Genomic DNA, 24,477 nt, shown 5'->3' on the forward strand with positions numbered 1-24,477 from the left:
ATGCTAGATCTGAAAATTTTGTGATTGGGGTTTTGGTGCAGATATGGCTCTGAATGAAGGAGGAACCTTAGCGCATAATGAAGGATAAGATCTATTGATGGGTCATAATATTTAAAGCTTGAATGATAGTATCTTTGTATGATTTTGATCTGTTCTGTGAGGCGCACGCTTGATCTATAAATCTGATAATCTGGGTTAACTTGTATTTGACTGTTTGAAAGAGTAAATTATCCTTTATAGATCTATACGCAGGTTCAGTGAAGCGTAGTTGTGTATACACGCAGGTTCAGTAAAGGAAAACTGCGTATACGCAGGTTGCTCCACATACAGAAGCGTATACACGCAGGTTTCAGGTTGCTTAAGTAGCGTATATGTATTTTATTGTGATCTAGCTGCCTCTGTTTGTTGCTGCAGTGTTCTGGGTTCAGAATTTGGTATATGGTTACTGTTATTGTGTTCTGGGTACAGCTATCAGAGAAGTGTTTATTGTGAATCAGTTTTGTTTGGTGGAAAGGAGTTTGGTTGAAGCAGAAATCTTGATGATTGATTGATGTTCATGGATCCAGTCTGAAAATTTATGAAACGTGGTCCCTGGAAGAAAGAGAAGGTTGTAGCCTTCAGTAGGCCAGCACCTACGTACTAGTATCTTGGCTACTACAAGAGCTAAGGGGATTGTAGCTCCCTTCCAGACTAAGCTGGAAAATGAGAGAGGGTTGTAGCTCTCTACAGGTTGTAGCCTGCGTACTGGTAAAGGACTGCACCAATACATTGTAAAAAGAAGTTTATAATTAAAGGAAGATAGAGACGAATTGCAGCAGGTGGTTTTCACCCACATTGGGTTTCCACCTTATATCTTGTGTTCTTGTGTGTGTGACTGTCTTCTATTCTATTTTTACTGGTCTGGTTACTATTTATTTCACACAGATACACAGATTAATAATCAACATCTGAAAGATAAAGTAAATTATAAGTTTGCACTATATACGCAGTTTTCCTTCTACATAATCGCGTATATACGCGGGTTTGACTAACTGAAGTAGCATATATCTTCTAAGTTTTTTAAAAGGGAATATTTGGCTTGATAATACTGATTCACCCCCCCTCTCAGTATTATTTTCAATAGAAGGAAAAGGATAGAGCTCGAGCAGATAAATGCATTTAACAGTTATGGGTCCTCATTGATATGAGCACTCCAGCCACCCAAGAAGGAAAGCAAAGCACCTGAAAGGATCAAATTCATCCACTGAAGCAAGCAAATGCACCAAAGACTCCATCAGGTAGTTAAAGCGGTTGGTGGTCAATTATGACCCCTCCATATTTAGAATGGTCGAGTGCCTTTGTAATGAAATGCTATATATACCCCCAAACAAGATGTAATCAGGGTTGATGGTTGATGTTTTGATGTAAAGTTCAACTTCTGGAGACTATAACTATTTTGATACTTGCAGCATCTCATCTTCATTTTCAACTAATACAAGCTTCTTTTGCTGTTAATTGCTCACTTTTCATTCTTCTTATGTTCCAAGCTGTGCCTGATATGTTGTATTTCTGAGCTTTTGATGTTTAGCATTAGGGAAGTTGTCATCCTATCTCTGTGTTAAAGTCTTGTATGTATCAGTGAATGAGTTATTCAGGTTTCTTTTCACCTAGTGCTAGAGAGTTGTCATCCTGTCTATGCATTAGGGAATTAGATTTGCAGATTTCTTTACTAGTTGCAACCGGCCATCACATGGTCTTGTGCATCTTCTGCTATGGTCAATATTCTCCATATCCACCCAATCCTTAAACTGTTAGTAATTGGTGGTATAAAGCCTTGTAGTCTTGGGGTGTTCACGCATGTCTGGAGTCAAGCAGAATAGAAGTGGTTATCTAGCTTGGACAAGCATCATTCCTTTCATTCATCCATTTGCAACAATAAGTTGAATTTATATGTTCCCGAGCATCTCTGAGCTACAACCTAGGAGAGTTTCTTGGGGCAATAACATTAATTGGTGTCACTGCCAGGGAGAGGAGATTGAAGCTTAGCTTCCCTAGGAGAATGACACAGTTCCAGCTTTGATAATAGACAAAGTTTGGACACATTTCTAGTTGTAATCATCTATCTGGCGACTCCACTAGAGAACCAACCTTTGGCGACTCCACATTACAGTTCTGTCTCAATTTATGAGGCATACCTAGAGAAATCCTCAGAAATCACCAACTGACCCAGTGCTTGACCCTGAGAAGATTGTTAAGTAAAGGAAAACATCACAGAAAGGAGCATTAGGATCAGGTAAGCCTAAGAAATCTTATGTATCTCTGCAAGAGAGGATTATAGTTGAGAATGTACTATTTAAATATATAGAGCCTAACGTTGTTAGTAAAGAAATACCTTCAGAGATTCATAAAGCTCCTTGTTCATTCAGTTCCCCTTTGGATCTCAGTCCGAAAAAAATCTCCCATACAGTTCATCATATTTCGTTGTCCCTGTCATCTATTTCATTGCTTCCTACCATCCAATCTACCGGTATCCTTCCACCTACCCCAGTCATGGCAGGGAAAAAAGCACCCACGAAGATGGAAAGAATCATAGTTGCTAGGTATGGACCCCTGGTCTTGCATGTTCCTTTGAATGCCATGCCTGCAGGAGAATACCAGAAATACATGCCTAAATTCATTGGTACAGAGGGAGTAACAGTTGAAGAACACCTTGAATCTTTTTATAGTTATGCTAATAACCTGGATATCAGTGAAGATGATGTCTAGATGAGAGTATTTGTCCAAAGCCTTGACGGAAAGACTAGAAAGTGGTTCAGAGAATTTACCCCTAGGTCTATAGAAGACATTGAAGCATTAGATGATGTATTTCTGAAGCATTGGGGAGATAAAAAAGACCTGCAATATTACCATACAGAGTTTGGAAGCCTCAAGAGGGAAAATGGGAAATCATTGCCTGATTTTAATAAAAGATTCAATCATATGTATAGTAAGATACCAGCTGAAGTAAAGCCAACCCCCACCTCTGCCAAACTCACCTATGCCAATGCTTTTGACTCTAATTTTTTTCTTGCTTTTAAGAGAGAGAAGATGTGCCACTCTAGCTGAAATGCAGGATGCAGCCCTAGAGGTGGAATCTAATATTATGGCTACAGAAGGAGGCAAAGAGGTGAGGCTTCTTCTTCCTCTGCTTCATCTTCAGAACCTATGTTGGATAAAATGACTAAAATGATAGAGTCAATGGCCACTGAGATATCTAAGCTGAAGGTTGAGCAGAGCTCTGGAAAGGCAAGGCTTCAAAACACATTTGCTCCAAGAAACCCAAATCATTTCAGAAGAGCAAATGAACAATTGTAGATCATTCAGAGGGGTAAAGAGGCTAGTGAAGAACAAAAGGTTAAAGCTCCCTTCCAAAATGTAGTCATGGAGGAGGAGCAGTTTGAAGAAGAGGATAAAATTCATTGCATGGAAGATAAGGGCAGTGTTGTATTTTGGACATTAGCTGCCTACGAAGAATCATTGTTACAGGACCAAACTAGTCAAGAATGGGACAGAGACACTGTTCTGCAGACTGGTGAACAATAAAGATCAAGAACAAACAATGTCAAGGAGAATCCTACCCAAAGAACTGATGTCCCCACAAAGCAACAGAACCTCAGATAGAGAAGACTAGCAGCTGATCCAGTCATCCTCAAAGCACCAGCTCAAGAGGGAAGAGGTCTTGATAGGTTTCCTTCCCCTTTCAGCTTTGAATCAGAAGTCCAGAAGTTAAAAATATCTATTCCTTTGATAGAACTTGCAAAGAGTGAATTTTTTAGAAAGCCTATCCTTGACGCTCTTGATCTGAAAGCCATACAAGCCCCCACTGACTATGTCAATTTGCAAGATGATAAGCCTACAGTTGTGCTTAGCCCAATGACTGAACCTGCTAATGATAATTCTCCATCATTTCTGTCTCCTTGACCATTCATGATAAAACCCTCCACAATTTCCTGCTAGACACAGGGGCCAGCCACAATCTGATGCCTAAAGTTGTCATGGAAGAGTTAGGCCTCAATATCACCAGACCATATCATGATCTATTCTCCTTTGATTCAAGAAAGGTGACATGTCTGTGATTGATCAAAGATTTAGCTATTACTCTAACTCAACTGCCCATGAAAATAATGGTGATGGACATTGTGGTGGCAGATGTCCCTCCTAAGTTTGGCATGCTGCTGTCCAGAGGATGGATTAAGAGACTGGGTGGGACATTACAGAATGATTTATCTTATGCCACTGTCCCAGTTTTTGGAGGGGAAAGTAGGAGACTGTACAGAGAAGCACAACTGGCCTACATCATCAGTGATGAGAAGAATCCTTCCAATCATCCTATCTACGTTGTTGACACTAACTTTGGAGCATGTATTCTCCAAATTGAAGAATCCCATAAGGCCTCACTATAGCTCAAGAAACCAATAGCCCAGGCCGAGGGAGAGCAAGAAAGTCAAGTTTGGGAAATGTTCTTTGATGGAGCATGTTCCAGGGAGACTGCAGGAGCAGGGGTGTGTGGAGCTGTAACAAGGGTCTCTTTCACCTCTAATTATCCCACATTAATAAGTCAATCCGGGAACGTTTTATCATTGCAAAGAGTATCTCAATCCGAGGCTATTCGTCAGAGTAATGATTAGTAGTATAGCGTTCAGAAAATACAAGAGTAATCGGATGCTAAACTATGACTAAATTACTTCAAAAGGATAAAATCACACAAGGCAGCTTATCAGTCAAGGGTGCGAAAGCAATAACCCATCCCTCTAGAAATTGATGGAAAGGAAATTAGAGCATGGACCATAGGTCTAGGAGCTAGGCAGCGATTGCTGAGGCTCACTACAGCCTTGGACCTTCTCTCACACCAAAGCAGCAAATGCAAGTAAATGGAACGGCAGGAAGTAAAATGGAACAGCAAATAGGAAATGGAACAGCAAGTCTAAAATGGAACAGCAATCAAAAGAACTAATTCTCGCGAGTCAGAACAAAACTTGCTCTATTGAACCAAACTCACACTTCGCGATAAGATAACAATCTTTTCTCTTAAGGCAAATGGAATGGAATGTACTTTATAGAACAACACTCATTTATGAATTATGGGATAGCAGTAATCAATCATATATACACACAGCATGCTAGGATAGTAATCTGATGATTAAAGAGGATATGTTTCGAAATAGAATAGCATCACTTTCAGATTCCAATAATCGGGATTTCAAATGAATCCAATAACAGTAATATTCAGTACAAACACTCTGTAATAGAAATAGCTAGTTTAGACTAATAACATGCAATCAACTCCGAAAAGATTCAATCAGGTAATGCAGAGTCACTACATGGATTTCCTGAAATAACCATTAACGAATTAATCGTAGCAGAGCATGGAACAGCATATGAAGAGTATATCAGATTACTGAGCAATAAAGATAAGAAAACCACGTAGAAATCGAGTTATAATGATACAAAAGCAAGTGTCCTTCGTAGCCGGGCCCTTAGCTTCCAATGGTACACCGCCTTAGATTACTCGAGACGCAAAGATGAAATAAACACCAAGTCTTTTATATTAACGCATCAACAACGTACAGTAAACCAGGTCTCAGTGAGACTCGATGATCAAAGTTTAGTATGAAACTGAAAGTTACATAAAAAAAGGTCCTTTTTCTTAACGATGTTGTTCCTTTTTATAAAAGCAACCGCGGAGATATCTAGGTAGCAAAAAATAAGTAAAACAGCGATCCCTCAGGATCAAAGATCCTGAGGGATTCGCTAAGCTATTAATTCTTTACTTTTCTTTCCCTTTTCCGCCGAATTGGTATCCCTTCTTCTTTTCCTGGTTTGTTCTGCTTCGATCTGCTCGATCTCGTTTGCATCTGATTCCCTTCTAGAGGGACAGCAGTTATTCCTCCTTTGTCTTTCCCTTCTGAACGGCAGCTCTTCGTTTCCACCTTTCCCTGCATAGAAAAATGACAATTATCAGCGATTAAGCTTTCCATGTTAATTCCCACTCGTTTTATTAGAATTCTTTATTTCTTTGAGCTCATGATGCAGAGAAGGTTACAAATATTACTGAAATGCCACTAAATTGTTTTTCAAAAGCATACCTTTCAAGTGCTCCACACACCCCCCTGCTTACCCTGTTTCATGCCCTCATGAAAACATTATAGTTGACATGCAAGGCGGTAAGAGAATAGGCCTGTTGTTGGGAAAAGTATCCATTCGGAATGCCCCTATCCCACTCTAAGGTGTGATAGTGCCTTAGCAACAAACAAGGAAAACTATCTGAGTATTCTTCTTTATGAGATGTAAATGGAGAAGAAGGATGTAACTAACCTGTGTCTTCCGCTAGTTCGTCGATCCGATCACTCTCCTCTTTTGCTTGTTTCCGCTGCTTGCTCCTTCACTGGTCCAGCTTCACCCAGTTCCTGCAAGATCACAAGAGAGGAAAACTACACAAAGGACATAGATTTACATTCATAACTAGTTTAGGATCAGATATAAACTAAATATGCAAATATAACAAAACATCATTGATATACAAGCATATAGGAGAAACTCAAACAGCTTTATTGCTATGATAATAAAGTCCAAGAGGAGATACAACCAAGTGAGTCCCGATCCAGCATCTACCTCTCAGCAAAGGAATCCCTTCCTCTCCTCCAACAAATCATAAATCACCCAATGTACTAATCTCAATCTCAAACCAACAGAAATTCTCTGCAAAGTACAAAATTCCAGCCTCCTGGACCTCTGGGTGAGAGATCCATATATAGATGTAAGCAGAGAGGATGAGTCAGCTTATGTTTTGACTTGTGGCTTCTCTCTGTCGATTCTTGCTTCCACTTGGAGGTTGAGAGCCTCTTACTCATCACTAGTCGAATTCATTGATGCAAGTGTCATTGAGGAAGACTCTGGAAGCTTCCAGTGTCTGTACACCTTGCGGAATGACATTGCCATTTGGAATTTCTCGCTCAACGCACCCTGGTAGTGCTTTTAGGTGCGTTGCAACGCACCTAGCTAGTGTACTGGGGTGTATTTCAACGTAGGCAGCTAGAAGAGCTTCTGAATTGATCCTGAATTGACTGTTTCTGAGTGGTTTTTGGTGGAGAACTTCTGGGAGAAGCTGTCATTGGTTGACCTTGTTCCTTTAGGGGCAGGAACAACTCTTTTAGGGACTTTGGATCCCTTGGATTATGGACATTTCATGCTCAATGCTGTAAGGCACAAAAATGTCTATAACAGTTGCCCCCTAAAGAATGAGGCCGTTTATCAGGTGAAATGCTTTATTAGGAGGATCCGAAGTTCTTTCAATGCTGGGAGGAGACCTGTAATAAGATAAAATACAATACATTATTTTTCATACTGTTTTCATGATCTAGCTGAGGCGGGCATTCCCATGCTCAGCTTTTATAAATTCATTTTTCTGTACATAGAACAGACAATCGTCTGACGGTAATGATTTTGATGAAATCATCATCCTTTTGGTAGGATTATCATCTGTGCTGTAATGTTGTACATGTCAATGTCTTTACTTTTCCTGAATATATATCGCAGCCCGGATGGATGAAACTAGATCCGGGGTCTTCAATCTCGTCCGATATTCACTCTAAGTACAAGTCGATCCATGTGAGAAATGTTTTGAAGTCGAACATGGAAAGACATCGCTTGATTACCAGTCAATGACATAAAATGTTAACAAGCGTGAGAGGAATCACCGATAATGATAATGACCCTCAAGGTACTGCAGTACAATTCACGTGGTGTGAATAAAGGACTTGGCGTCGAACACCACGCAAAATCTTTCGGTCGAAGGTCATTGATGTATACCTGTCGCCGGAAGTGAGAAACTTGCCATTGAGGCATGCAAGCTTCAAAGTACTGAAGGGGGTGTTCCTAGATCAACTTCTTGGATAATGAGCTGATGTCGACAAGAAGCGATCCGTCAAAGGAGGGCCTTAATGTATCCCACATCAGTGACACAGAATGGAGAAAATGATTTTGATGGAGGTGAAAATGATCTGATGATATGTGGTTCAGGGTGGCGGTCATGAAAGAATGAAGGATAATGTATGGTAGTGGATGGGACACGGTTGACTTCTCTGGATGACTTCTCTTGAACATATCGGTCACACTTAGGTGATGGATTGGTAGCATTTACCCCAAAGATGGATGGTATGGCGAGACCATGGTGATGTGACCGGTGAATGAAACAACCTGACCCGACTCAGGCACGGAGTGGAAGTGTCATGTTCAAGAGCGACTTGCTACCAATAAAAGTTCTTTGAGTTTCTTCCCAATTTTCCCCAGTCATTGCTGACCAGTACCTCTTTATTTTTGTCAAGCTTGAGGAGGATAACATATGCTTGTTCTATAATTTGCCCTTCGGGCAAACCAATCGCTATGTTTTAACGAGCCTAGCGATAGTGAAACTCGTTCTCGTCTAAAGACAAGTTTGTCGCTATTAATGTTTTTTAACGAGTCTAACGACAAAGATAACTCGGTCCTTTTCATTTTTAGAGAGTCTGAAAAGGAACATAAAGGTAACTCCGGAATTCCTTTTTCGTCATCTAATCCCTTAAGTCCGAAAAAGTATAAAACAATACATAAGGGATGAGTTTTCGATAGTTTTAACGAGCCGAACAAAACAAGCGCTGGATCTTTTTGTGCAATAATCCCTCAAGGTCCAAAAAGATTAAAATCTAGAGGAGGGATAGCACTTCCGGTCGCTTTAACAAGCTGGAAGGACAAAACTCGGAAATCTTTTCATATTTTGCGAGTCAGATGAAAAGAGCTTAAAGAAGACTCATCTTTTGAGGAACGAGTGATCAAACGGGTAGCAGCTGATTCCAGGTAAGTGTTGGAATTTTCCAAGCATGGGAGTGTCACGAGGATGGCTAGTGAAATCACTCTTCGCAGCTGTTCCTCAAAATGGGTAAACAATCAAATGGAGATGAATGATCGGCCAATGGAAAAGTGGAGGTGACGGTGCAAACACGACCAAGGCTTTAATGGCTGATAATGTTACATTCACGGTGGTTATTTACCGGGTAGTTCATTTTTTAACGAGCTTAAACGCGGATTGAAACACTTGCTCGATCTTATGTTATTTTTTAACGAGCATGAACTATGTGCTAAAACTGCTCGATTAATCCAGTCATATGATAAGAATGTCTCATTTAAGATTCCATTTTTTATGGAGCTTGCGCCTTACAAAGCTTTGCTCCAGATCCTTTCTTTATGCAAGTTAGGAAACGACTAACCCAAAAAACAGATAAATAACCACTCTTTGCTTGCACTCCAAAATGTTTGCATGCCCCCAGGTATAAAACAGAATTTCAAGGTTACCCCTACTTCACTTCCGCCAAAACATTTGTTTTACCGAGAGAGGCCTACCTCTTCCAGGTTACCCAAAGATTGTTCCATTAATCTTTCAAACAAAACATTTCTTCGGCGATGTCTACCGAGATAGAAAAAGGTGAGCGACGATGCCCGCCAACTCACATAACTTTGACAAGAGAATCTTATTCTAGAACAACCCCTCTTCCAATCACGGACGGGGTATGGACTAGTCATATTCTCCCGCGGAAACCTACCCTATACCCAAAGTTTTCCTGCCAAAGCAGACTAGGACGCATGCCCCCTGGGTTCCAGTCATATTCTTCCGAATCACTCGCGCTCATCGGGAGGACGGACCGTCGGTTGAGACATTTCTTGCGTGAAGAGACCATTTAGGGATGGTATATGACTATTTGCGATGCGTGATCTGGGAAATGAAAGTTGGTCCACGAGCTTGACCACTCTTCCTTCGTGCGGAAAACACATTACTCTAAAGAGTGAGGAGACGATGGCTCCCATGCAATATATATAGTCTCGTCCAAGGAGTAGGTTATAATCCAAGGGTCCTTGAACGACCATCACGTTCATTTGAACGGTCTTCCCTTTCAATGTGATAGGCACATTGGGGAGGATCCCTAAAGGCCGACTGGTTCCTTTATCGAAGCCCATCAGATTTCTCATCTCAGGCAAAAGCGATGGTGAACCAAGTGCTTTCCCAGCAATAGAGGAAAGGATACTCACAGACGCCCCCTCATCAATGATGGTGCCATCCATGACCATTCTTTATATTTGGACGATAATTCTGAATGGTATGCTGGCTGGCAAGCGGGGTCTGCCTAGTTGGTTCCAGTCGAAGGATAAAACTAGGTTGCTTGGTGGTGGGACCGAGTAGACGGCCGGATATCGCTCTGACGAACTTCCTTCTTGCGATAAAGGAATGGGTGGATTGCCCCCGTGTTCATCGGAGTCTGTGTTGATGAAAAGAATCTGGATGGTATCATCCTTATCCTCTTCAGTGACTGTATCATTCGAAGATAATTCCTCTAAAGACAAAACCGGGTCGACTGCTGCCTCGACCTTTTGACTTTCGTCTGGTATGGATTCAGTTGGTTTATCTTCAATGATAGATGCTTCAGCTAACCACTTGAGCGGGCCAGCTGGATTCTCAACTAACGAAGGACTCGGCAAGAGTTTTTTATATCCAGGAGGAAGTCATAACGGTGAAACCGGACGATCTTCCAAGACTCTTTTAGCCTCGTCTAAGAAGGGACAACGGTGGAGGGCATGATTGCCTTCGCACAGTCTACAGGGAGGTCTAGCCCTCCCTTTTTGTCCTGGAACTTCACTTTTGCTAGTTGACGGTGTACTTTCAACATGGCCATCAGAGGTTGATGACACCGGATTGTGCAAACGGGGAGACCAGTCCCTTAGTATCCGAGGGATGCAAGGGCAATCTCTGTGAAAGTGGTCTCCCTTGTAGATGACACATGGCAATTTAGGCCTAGTTAGTGCTGTGTGTGGATTTTCATTAGACGCCACTTGTTTTCCCTTATTTGCCTTTGGCTCCTTCTTCTTTTTCTCTTTCTTCTTCTTTTCCTTTTTCTCCTTAGGAACTTGGTTTTTAGTTTTACCAGTTCCATCACGCAAAGAGGAAGGAAGAGAGGAAGAATTAGAGGAAGTAGAAGGTTGGTGGGAAATTCTGGACTCGTCTAACTGCTGATTCAACTGTTCAGGAATAGTGGTGTTCTGAACGACATTGGTTGAGAAGAGCCAGACTGGCAAGGCAATTGTCAGTCCTGGAAGCGACAATGTGGCCATATGGGGCGCACCAACATCTCCCCAAGAGGAGAAGGGACTAGGATTTCCACCAAGGGGAATTCCTTGGTTGGTAGACTCCATTTTCTCAACCTAAAGATCAACACGGGAAAAAGGGGTGATTGTTCCGTTTAAAATAAATTTTAACGACGCTTAGACACAACTTGCTTTTTCAATTTTAAAGAGTCGAGAAAAAGAAAAAGATGACTCTAGTCTCCTTCGATTTTTAATGAGCCTGAAGTGACAAGTGCTCAGATGGACCTTTTCCGTTAAGGAGTCTGAAAAGGAATGAAAGGGACTGCTCTGGAGTTCTAGGTAGAGGGTGTGCCAAACTTTTCGCAAAACCGCAGAATACTTTTTAGGGTACGGGCAGTCAATCTTCCCGAATGCTGTGTTCAGTGCATTGCGATCAGTAGGGTGGCCGACATGGCTTCCTATGGATAAAGGTTTTATGCCTATAGGGGTCTCCCAATATATACTCGACGGTACGTGGGAGCACAATCCGTACTGGCACTTATTGTCTCTTAGGAGGAATCACCCAACCATCAGTGAGGCGACCAGTGACCAGGTTTTACGACGCCGGAACACGTCTCTAGCCTAGACCTCTATGTTGTGCGTTAAGTTACAAAGCGTTGTTAAGTTCATTCAATTTATTTTAGGTTGATCTTTCTTATAAGTTTGCCTTTTTGGATCACCACGAGATGTATGATACAATTCCTAAATGCAGTCTAAAGATGATAAGCAAGCTTTTATATCTTTTCAACAATGAAAATCCTAGCTACAAGGGGAAAAGAAAGACACCATCTTTTCGCAAAGAGCATAGAGCACACTGTAAATGCACTTTTCCTAAATCAACATACAAACTACCAAAATGCAAATGCACATATGCATGTATTTGTTTTCACTTTCTTAATATTGATGCCTAAAAAGAAAGTTGTTGTACAAATTTGAATTCGATTTCAAGTGAAAAACACAAACAAGCCTCTTTCGAAATCAAAAAGACGATTACGACACTTATGATTTTGAAGTAAACACTTGTTTCGACACTATAAATTCATAAATTCAAACCAAAAGACAAAAGTAAAAGCGTAATCAACTGTGAACAGCAAACAAACTCACTCCTAAGATCAAAACGACACTTACGACAGGTCTAGATCTAAGGGCGACAGTATGACTTGTTTACTTTTGTAATGGGAAACTACAAATGATGTAACAAATACACAAAGAACAAATACAGTTTCTTTATACAACTGAGTCGGAATTGAGGCAAAGAAAAGGGGTTTCAGATAGGTACACACACTGATAACAGGCTGCAAAAAACATAGAAAAAACTGAGCAAAAGGAAGCAGGGAACCACAGCTACACAAGGCAAAGGCTGATCAGCGCACCCCCAACACAGAGAAACTGAACTTCAGCACAGGTAGCCTTCCCGGGACCTGCGTTGAAATGCAGAACCTCTTCACAGAGTCTGCGCTGAAGCAGAAATGAGAATTGTTTCTGGGTTCTGGGTCACGGTTTGCAGTTTAATCTACAGTTTTTGGCCGGATAAAAGCTATCAATTAGGTACAATTAGAGGGATGATTTAAAGCAGGACTAAAATCTATCACAAAGGGCTGTTAGAGCACTTGTGTATCAGCTGTTCAGATCATAAACAGGCCCAGCGAATGGACTAGAGTAGCAAATCTCTACTTTGCATTTGTAAATGGCAAATGCAGTTCGATTCGACACTCTTGAGTTTATGAGATGAACAACAATAGAAACACAAATAAACTAACAAGATACAATCCCCAGCGGAGTCGCCAATTTGTTGTTGGGAAAAGTATCCATTCGGAATGCCCTTATCCCACTCTAAGGTGTGATAGTGCCTTAGCAACAAACAAGGAAAACTATCTGAGTATTCTTCTTTATGAGATGTAAATGGAGAAGAAGGATGTAACTAACCTGTGTCTTCCGCTAGTTCATCGATCCGATCACTCTCCTCTTTTGCTTTTTTCCGCTGCTTGCTCCTTCACTGGTCCAGCTTCACCCAGTTCCTGCAAGATCACAAGAGAGGAAAACTACACAAAGGACATAGATTTACATTCATAACTAGTTTAGGATCAGATATAAACTAAATATGCAAATATAACAAAACATCATTGATATACAAGCATATAGGAGAAACTCAAACAGCTTTATTGATATGATAATAAAGTCCAAGAGGAGATACAAACAAGTGAGTCCCGATCCAGCATCTACCTCCCAGCAAAGGAATCCCTTCCTCTCCTCCAACAAAGCATAAATCACCCAATGTACTAATCTCAATCTCAAACCAACAGCAATTCTCTGCAAAGTTCAAAATTCCAACCTCCTGGACCTCTGGGTGAGAGATCCATATATAGATGTAAGCAGAGAGGATGAGTCAGCTTATGTTTTGACTTGTGGCTTCTCTCTGTCAGTTCTTGCTTCCACTTGGAGGTTGAGAGCCTCTTACTCATCACTAGTCGAATTCATTGAGGCAAGTGTCATTGAGGAAGATTCTGGAAGCTTCCAGTGTCTGTACACCTTGCGGAATGACATTTCCATTTGGCATTTCTCGCTCAGCGCACCCTGGTAGTGCTTTTAGGTGCGTTGCAACGCACCTAGCTAGTGTACTGGGGTGCATTTCAACGCAGGCAGCTAGAAGAGCTTCTGAATTGATCCTGAATTGACTGTTTCTGAGTGGTTTTTGGTGGAGAACTTCTGGGAGAAGCTGTCATTGGTTGACCTTGTTCCTTTAGGGGCAGGAACAACTCTTTTAGGGACTTTGGATCCCTTGGATTATGGACATTTCATGCTCAATGCTGTAAGGCACAAAAATGTCTATAAAAAGGCCGGAGAGGGAATCTCATGTGGAGGCCTACAACCGTGATGAGTGACTAAATCATCAAAAAACTGATTTTTTTGACCTTCAGGCATTTCATACAAGGCCTGATATCCGGGTGCAGGGTGCCAAATGATTGGACTGCGAAATCGATACCCTAACCAGGATGGCCCTGCCTGCAAAATACGCTCGCCATAAAGGTTCAATCGGCTGGCAGCCAGCTCAAAATTTTCGTATCTGCATGGTTCCCTGAGCTGGATGTTCGGGCTAGAAATCCAGTATCGAAATTTTGCAGCATCGATGGCGAGGTCTTTAATAGTCAGAAAATATTCCAGACTGTGTCGGATTAAGTCCTCGTGCATGGGTCCTAATGTCTCGATGACACCCGGGGTTCTCATAAGGTTCCTATGTGCTCTCCATAGCAGCACAGGGTCTCTAGGCTCGGCTCTCACCCACAAGTCTAGGCTATTTTCCTGTCTCTAAAAAGTGTTATAAGCTCTAAGCCATTTCAGCTGATTAACCCCAAATGAAACGAAGGCTTGCAATTGTATGTCCCCAACAAAAGGGCCATGATCTAAGTCAGTTTCCTGGTCTAGCACGAGGTTGTGCAAGTAAAATCCACACAATAATCTTTGAACCTTAACTCCATAATGCTTGCAACAATCTATGAAATCATTAACAGTATTTATTTGTATAGGGGCACCCACCCTAACAGCTTTTATCTTTAATCGTAAATATCATTCAAGCAAAAATAAAGCATAGTTTTTAACAGGGGCCCCACAGGACAGAACGTCATTATACAAAGAACACACAGTGTCCATCTGCTTAATAACAATATATAATCGATGAGTTACCTTGGCAACCTTTTCTTGCTCCTTTTGCCATCCTTCGAAGGCCTGGCGCTCGGACTGACTAATATCCCGAAGTTGCTGTTGTAACTCTTCATATTTCTCCCGGGGGACTGTTTGTTCTTTCAGCTATTCAACTTCTTGCTGAGCTTGCTTCATCATCTTATGCAAGGTTCTTGTTTTCGGATCCTTTTTCCATAGAGCCGTAGAGGCTGGGAGTTTTACCTGAACCTTTTTGTTATGTTGTTTGGAGTTCAGAACCCGAATTACCCCTGAGGGTGGTGCCTCTGTTTGGATCTCCTTATTCTCCTTTTCTTTCTTAAGACAAATGAAAGGTTGTTGTGGTCTCTGTTGTTGGGAAAAGTATCCATTCAGAATGCCCCTATCCCACTCTAAGGTGTGACAGTGCCTTAGCAACAAACAAGGAAAACTATTTTCGTATTCTTCTTTATGAAATGTAAACGAAGAGGAAGGATGTAACTAACCTGTGTCTTTCGCTAGTTTGTTGATCCACTCGCTCTCCTCTTTGTTCGCTTCCCGCTACCTTCTATCTCACTGGTCCAGCTTCACCAAGTTCCTGCAAGATCACAGAAGAGGAAAACTACACAAAAGACATAGATTTACATTCATAACTAGTTTAGGATCAGATTTAAACTAAACATGCAAATATAACAAAGCATCATTGATACACAACATGTAGGAGAAACTCAAATAGTTCTATTGATATAATAAGAAATTCCAAGAGGATATACAACCAAGTGAGTCCCGATCCAGCATCTACCTCCCAGCAAAGGAATCCCTTCCTCTCCTCCAACAAAGCATAAATCACCCAATGTACTAATCTCAATCTCAAACCAACAGCAATTCTCTGCAAAGTACAAAATTCCAGCCTACTGGATCTCTGGGTGAGGGATCCATATATAGATGTAAGCAGAGAAGATGAGTCAGCTTATGTTTTGACTTGTGGCTTCTCTCTGTCATTTCTTGCTTCCACTTGGACGTTAAGAGCCTCTTACTCATCACTGGTCGAATTCAGTGAGGCAAGTGTCATTGGAGAAGATTCTGGAAGCTTCCATTGTCTTTCCACCTCGTAGAATGAGCTTTCCATTTGTTATTTCCTGCTCAAGACACCCTGGTAGTGCATTCACCTTCATTGCAACACACCTAGCCAGTGTATTTGGGTGCTTTGCAACGCAGGCAGCTAGTGGAGCCTCTGAATTGATCCTGATTTGACTAGTTTTGAGCAATTTCTGGTGGAGAACTTCTGGGAGAAGCTGTCATTTTTTGACCTTGTTTCTTTAGGAGCTGGAACAACATCTTTAGGGACTTAGGATCCCTTGGTTTATGGACATTTAATGCTTATAGCTGTAAGGCACAAAAATGTCTATAACAGTTGCCCCCTAAAGTATGAGGCCGTTTATCGGGTGAAATGCTTTATTAGGAGGATCCGAAGTTCTTTCAATGCTGGGAGGAGACCTGTAATAAGATACAATACAATACATTATTTTCATACTGTTTTCATGATCTAGCTGAGGCGGGCATTCCCATGCTCAGCTTTATAAATTCATTTTCATGTACATAAGACAGACAATCGTCTGATGGTAGACTGATGATCTTGATGAAATCATCATCCTTTTGGTAGGATGATTATCTGTGCTGTAATGTTGTACATTTCAGTGTCTTTATTTTCCCTGAATATATATCGTAGCCCGGATGGATGAAACTAGATCCATGGTCTTCAATCTCGTCCGATCTTCATTCTAAGTACAAGTCGATCCATGTGAGAAATGTTTTGAAGTCGAACATGGAAAGACATCGCTTGATTACCAGTCAATGATGTAAACTGTTAACAAGCGCGAGAGGAATCACCGATAATGATAATGACCCTCAAGGTACTGCAGTACAATTCACGTGGTGTGAATAAAGGACTTGGCGTCGAACACCACGCAAAATCTTTCAGTCGAAGGTCATTGATGTATACCTGTCGCCGGAAGTGAGAAACTTGCCATTGAGGCATGCAAGCTTCAAAGTACTGAAGGGGGTGTTCCTAGATCAACTTCTTGGATAATGAGCTGATGTCGACAAGAAGCGATCCGTCAAAGGAGGGCCTTGACGTATCCCACATCATTGACACGGAACGGAGTAAATGATTTTGATGGAGGTGAAAATGATCTGATGATATATGGTTCAGGGCGGCGGTCATGAAAGAATGAAGTATAATGTATGGTAGTGGATGGGACACGGTTGACTTCTCTTGAACATATCGGCGACACTTATATGATGGATTGGTAGCATTTACCCCAAAGGTGGATGGTATGGCGAGACCATGGTGATGTGACCGGTGAATGAAACAACCCAACCCGACTCAGGCACGGAGTGGAAGTGTCATGTTCAAGAGCGACTTGCTACCAATAAAGTTTCTTTGAGTTTCTTCCCAATTTTTCCCCAGTCATTGCTGACCAGTACCTCTTTATTTTTGTCAAGCTTGAGGAGGATAACATATGCTTGTTCTATAATTTTCCCTTCGGGCAAACCCATCGCTATGTTTTAACGAGCCTAGCGATAGTGAAACTCGTTCTCGTCTAAAGACAAGTTTGTCGCAATTAATCTTTTTAACGAGTCTAACGACAAAGATAACTCGGTCCTTTTCATTTTTAGAGAGTCTGAAAAGGTACGTAAAGATAACTCCGGAAGTCCTTTTTTGTCATCTAATCCCTTAAGTCCGAAAAAGTATAAAACAATACAGAAGGGGTGAATTTTCGATAGCTTTAACGAGCCGAACAAAACAAGTGCTCGATCTTTTTGTGCAATAATCCCTCAAGTCCAAAAAGATTAAAATTTAGAGGAGGGATAGCACTTCCGGTCGCTTTAACGAGCTGGAAGGCCAAAACTCGGCAATCTTTTCATATTTTACGAGTCAGATGAAAAGAGCTTAAAGAAGACTCGTCTTTTGAGGAACGAGTAATAAGACGGGTAGCAACTGATTCCAAGTAAGGGTTGGAATTTTCCAATCACGGCAGTGTCACAAGGATGGCTAGTGAAATCACTCTTCGCAGCTATTCCTCAAAATGGGTAAACAATCAAATGGAGGTGAATGATCAGCCAATGGAAAAGTGGAGGTGACGGTGCAAACACGACCAAGGCTTTAATGGCTGATAATGTTACATTCACGGTGGTTATTTACCGGAGGATAGTTCATTTTTTAACGAGCTTAAACGCGGGTTGAAACACTTGCTCGATCTTATGTTTATTTTTTAACGAGCATGAACTATGTGCTAAAACTGCTCGATCTTATGTTTATTTCTTAACGAGCATGAACTATGTGCTAAAACTGCTCGATAACATGGTCTAGTTTTGATTTTTACCATAAATAGCTTTGCCTTTTCGAAGATAGTACTGTACCTTCAATTACTGCATCAAACTAGTTAGAAATGAATAACATTTGTTTGAAAATGAGATTAAAACGCTAATATTTCACTTTGAACTACGTAAAAAGCATTTAAAAAGTGTTCTTACCTCTCATTTTACCATTTCATTTGAACTTGGTTTGTTGGAGCTTTGGAGGTGCCTCTTCCCCCTTGATTTTCATCAGCTGATTTCGGGAGATTCTGTCGACGATTCTCGGCGCCGTCTGGACCAGGTAGGAGCTAAACCTGAGCTCTTTCATTTCATGGTTTCCTTTCTGCATTCTGTGCTTCATTCCCTGCTTTTCTGAGCCCCTGGGGTTTGATGGGCTCGTTCTACCATCAGCGCACCTTGGGCACTCGAAACCTGCGCTAAATGTCAAGCAGTATGAAGGCAGTTTGACCTTCAACGCAGGTGGAACACTGTGCAGGTGTGTTGGGCGCAGAAAAGGATTTTGTTGCACAGTTTTTGATGAAAATGTTTACCTATTTCTCATCAAAACCAGGATCTAACTCCCCTCTTGTTTGTTTTTCAGAGATCTTGGAGCAAAATGACCCTTACATGGCGAGAACGAGAACATGAAGAAGAGGACATGATTTCCCTACATGATCCGATCACGGTGAACGCAATGCGGAACTGTGGTTTGTTGAAGTTCTTCCGCATCTCTAGCATGAGACAGCAGATCAACCTATTGCAGTATTTGCTCGATGCTTGGGATCCTATCAATCAAGTTTTCCAGATTAGGGGCAAATCTATCCCCTTGACCACAGTAGACATTTACTTCTTGACTGGCTTGTCGAGGCGGGGTGCCCCCATCTCTTTGTCAGGTTCGGCCCGAGGGAGTGACTCTGTGAGAGATTATGTCTGCCAGTATTGCAGGGAAGGATCTCAACCGAGTAAAGACGGCAAGATCGTCATCCGTGATGTTACTGACAGGTCCCTTAGGTCCATCCTGTATACTTTTGATAGGATGGCCGGGAGTGCGTCTCTTCATGTAGACAACAGATCCTATATGCAGCATGCCTTGGAATGCCTCCAACCGAAAATATTCAACTGGTGTGATGCAGTACTTCTTGTGATGAAAAGTCAGTTGACCAAGATAAAGGATGGGGGGTTGAAGAACTTTGGGTTCGGTTCTATTTTGACCGCCTTTGCCTTGGAGAAGATACCACTGATGCAGCCGCAGTACATTGCACTTGACTTACCTTCTCCTACTGAACCACGCATGTAGATATGGGTTGACCATATGTCTAGGCATGCTGGTCAATCTCAAATTTCTTTCTCTGATACCTTCTTCAGGTGGTTTGAGCGTCAGGAGATGGTCTATTCTGAGTATCCATATGTTGGCATGAACTTTCGAGGTGATCCGGATTTAGTACTACCGGATGGCGAGCAGTGGGGCACTATTGGTAAAATCTTCGACCATATCATTGTTTACTGTTTTTATTTATAATGTCCTTGTGCTTTATTCTATCAAGACTTTTAATCAAACTCATGTGTGCATGCAGATGTTGGTCCTGTTCGTCCAGTAGTTCACCTGAGAGTGTCAGCCGTTGCCCCAGCAGGAGAGGCTGTCGGGAGGGTTATTCTTCGTGACCTTGATGTGGCCGAGACTCTCACAGCTGCGCAGGAGCAGGTTGAGAGCCTTACTCTCGGTATTCCAGATGTGAGGATCGACGAGCTACCTTTACAGTTACAGCGGCATACTACTGGTGTGCCTAGACGATGGACTCGTCTCTTACGCATGATCGCACAGGCCGTGACTTGCTATCACGAGCATCACTAGACTAGGGTGCCCCCTAGAATTTTGAGTTTTTGGGTCATGTGACCGATTTTTTCTTGGTTACAGAACATTATATGTAAACCATAAACAGCTATATATATATATATTTTGATTTTCGGGGTTTTATTCTGGTTGAGTTATATGATCCACATGAAAAACATTGATGATGTGTTTCTTTTTATAAATGTCACAAATGTCTATCTAACACATCGTTTGCTAATGAGTCAGTTAATGTGTTTAAGTTTCTGGAAATATGTTGGTATTGAATCAAATCAAATTCTCTTTCCAAAATCTTAACTCTTAGGAACATGCGATAAATGGCCGGGTTTCGGACGGAATATATACCATTGAGTTGTAGTATTACGAGTTGTGAGTCTAGCCTGACGATTAGTCGGCGTATGCCATGTGTGATGGCATCAGAGAGAATTTCTATCAACACGCTATACTCAGCGATGTTATTTGTTGATTGACCGATACATACAACTCTGAAACTTACTAACTCGCCGCTTGGATCAAAAATGGCCCAGGCTGTGGAGGACAGGGTCCGTGAACTACGACTCGCTCCGTCGGCATATCCAACACATGGTTCCAATGGGTTTGACATCTGCAATAAATGTAAAAAGGTGGATTACTCGACCAAAACGAACACTTTAGCGAAAACAAAATACAACAAAAGCATATTGGTCACTATTTAAGCATAGTAACGCTTGAGGTACAACCCATTACGAGGTTGCGCCAATGGAATTTCGTCATAATCCATTAACGCGTAGGCTCCTTTTGCTAACACTCATTTAACAATATAGGGGCCCATCCATAAAGAATTAAATTTACCTGCTCCCAATTTATCGGATTCTTGGTCATAAAGCAAGACCAAGTCACCTTCTGAGAAGACACGGTGTTTGACATTTTTGTCGAACTGTGCCTTGACTCGTTTCTTATGGGCTTCATTAGCCAAAGCGGCATCACGACGGGTTTCATCCAATTGGATTAATTCCAAGAAACAGGCCTCTTCTTCTGAAGTTCCGGGGAGGAGATCGATTGCGAGTTTAAGAGACGAGATTTCGCACTGGACTGGTAAGACTGCTTCCAGGCCATATACCAGTTGGAAGGGTGTGAACCCGGTCGCATTCCTTACCGATGTTCGGTAAGCCCACAAGGCTGAGTACAGGATTAGATGCCACCTTCTTTTGTGAACTCCGATCATCCTTTGCAACATACGCTTCAGGACCTTGTTGATCGCTTCAACTTGTCCATTGGCTTGCGGATAATACGGAGTAGAGCTGTCGTGAGATAGCCCTAGCTTGGCAGCTAATTCAACCATCATGTGATTGCGAAAGTGCGATCCATGATCTGTGACTATAGCCTATGGTACGCCGAATCTGGCGACTACATGATTAAAAAATAAAAGGGCAGTTATTTCACCAGTGTTATCTAATGTAGGCATCGCCTTGGCCCATTTGGTAAAATAGTCCACGGCAACTATAATATACCCATGCCCCCCCGTCGAGGTGGGGTTACATGTCATGAAATCGATGCCCTATTTGGCGAAAGGCCCAACAGCAACTATCGGCTGTAATGGTGCGGGTGGTCTTCTGGTTTTGCTATCAAAAATTTGACAAGCATGGCAACTTCTGACTACGGTTATGCAATCCTTGAACATTGTTGGCTAGAAGTATCCTGCTCGTAAGATTTTTTGTGTTGTAGCATATCTAGATTGATGCCCCCCACACACGCCTAAATGACACTCATTCAGGGCTTTTTCGGCCTCCTCATGGGTGAGGCACCTTCTCAGAACTGTATCGATACCACGACAGTAAAGCGTATCACCGACGATCATGTAGTCTTTTGCTTGGTATCGTATACGTTTTTGTTCAGAGTGAGAGGTATTTGGCCTGAATTTTTGGGTTTGGAGATAAATTATTATATCTCCATACCACTCGTTGCTTGTAGATATCATAAACAAATTCTCGTCCATGATTGATTCTTCGGATGTTTCATCGTTGGACGACGATGGGTGATCGCACAATAATTCTGCAAAAACTAGAGCTTTCTTTGACTTGGATTTTACAAATTCCAGATCAAACTCTTGAAGGATTGCTATCCATTTTGAATATTTGCCCCCCAGCAACTGTCGCAACAATATATAAGTCATGGGGTTGCAATCTGACAGAACGGTAGTTTTCCGAAAGAGGACATAGTGTCGAAATCTTTGTATCGCTTGAACAGCTGCAAGCGCTAGTTTTTCAACATAAGAATATTTGCTTTCTGTATCATTTAAGTTTCTACTTAAATAATATATAGGGTGTTCAATTCCATCGACTTCTTGAACTAAAACCATTGCGATGGTTGTATCTGCTGCAGCCAGATACAGGTTAAAATCTCTTTGATAATCGGGGGCGTACATTAATGATGCTTTTATTAAGGAATCTTTTAAAGCATCAAAGGAAGCTTGCGCAACCTGATCCCAGACGAAGGGTACCTCCTTTTTCAAAAGACGTGTATAACCTTTAGCAAGTTCGGCGTAATTTGGAATGAACCTCCTCAGAAAGTTTGCTTTCCCTTGGAGTTTCTGAATCTGAAGAAAATTTGAAGGTGGAGGCAAATTTATGATTGCCTGGACCTTGCACGGGTCGAGACGAATCCCATCCTTGGAGACTACAAAGCCAAGTAAACGACCAGAACCGACGCAAAATACACATTTGTGCGGATTGAGTCGTATCTTGTAGTGTCAGCAACGTAGAAATATCGCTCTTAAATGCTGCGGATGATCAGTCCGCTTTCGCGAATGAGCCGGAAGGTCGTCGAGGTATGGTTGAACGATGTTCTTGATGTCATGGAAGGCATAATTCATTGCCCTCTGAAACGTCGCCCCTGCATTCTTTAAACCAAAGGGTAATTTTTTATATGCAAATGTGCCCCACGGACAAATGAATGCAGTCTTTGACTGGTCCTGTGGGCGTATATTTATTTGATTATACCTGGAAAATCCATCCATGAATGAAAATATTTCGCATCTGGCGCATTCATCAATTATCTGGTCGATGAAGGGTGTAGGGTAGTTACCTTTCGGACAAGCTTGATTTACATCCCTATAATCGACACACACTCTAATTGTCCCTTGTTTTTTCATAACAGGGACAATATTCGATACCCAATCGGTTAGAGGAACCGGGTAGATGAAACCAGCATGGAGAAGTTTTTCAACTTCTGCCTTAATGGAAGCAGCTTTCTTGGGGTGCACCTGCCTGAGCCGTTGTCGTACCGGTTTGACATCTGGATACATCTTAATTTCGTGTTCAACGATACTCGAGTCAATGCCTCGCATTTCATCATATGACCAAGAAAAGACATCTCTGGATTCGCGAAAAAGAGCGTTGTATATTTCCAGTTCTGAAGGAGAACAACATTTGCCGACATAAATATTCTCTACAACATTCGTTTTAGTCGAGATATTTATGGCTATAGTCTCTTCAATGTTGGATACGTTTCGCTCGGAATCCACCGTATTTACAGTATTTCACAGGAATTCAAAAACTGGAGGATGATAAAGGTCGTCTTGAGTATCTTCTTCACAATCCGGAAGAAGGGAACGATGGTGGCAGTCATTCCATGGTGCTCCTTCAATCAACATTGATTGTAGAATTCCTTCGTCGGTTCCATGCACTCACGACCAAGGATCTGAAGGGGTACCATATTCTCTAGACCTATCTACCCAAATGCTTGACGAGCGTTGATTCGGGTTTGCCTCCCATGCTAGAAACATTGATTGCTACAATATTTCTATTGGGCTTGGGGGCAAAACCATTGCATGATCCATGTTGATATCGTTTTCTGAGATCTTTGTGGAAGATATCATATTGCAGGTACCTATCGACGCTACTTCCGCCAAATCAATTGGAGGTGGAAGAGCGAAAGTTCCCATTAGTATAGGATCTTTCAGTAGGCCTACTCTGATATTCTGAAGCGAATGGGGGCTTCCATGGATCATGGGAATGCTTCCTGTAACTTGTGAACCATTGGGGAGGAAGTTTTGTTGGTCGACGATTGTAATTCCCCACTGAAAGGGAAATGCAATCTTTCTAAAATATGTCGACACAACAGCTGCCATGGCATATATCCATGGTCTTCCTAGTAGGATGTTGTAATCAAGATTTCCATCGATGACTTCAACATCTATTTCTACTGTTTTTCCCCCTAGTTCAACCTTCAAGTTATTTAGGATACCATATGGGGTATATGTCCTTCCGTCGAATGCTTTTAATGTCGTCGAAGATCGTGACAAGGTTGGAGATCCTAAAGTTTTCCAGCAACTCATCGACATAATACATGTAGATGCCCCTCATCAATAATTGTTCGATGAAAATTTTTGTTGAGGGCTTTCACTTGAATAAGGAAAGCTAGTTGAGCTGGTCACTGAGGATCGTATCCTTTGTGGTCGAAGGATACAA

Source organism: Pinus tabuliformis, chromosome 2_2 (genome assembly GCF_031772625.1).
Source record: "Pinus tabuliformis cultivar Carrire ecotype Pingquan chromosome 2_2, CPIR1, whole genome shotgun sequence".
NCBI lineage: Eukaryota > Viridiplantae > Streptophyta > Pinopsida > Pinales > Pinaceae > Pinus > Pinus tabuliformis.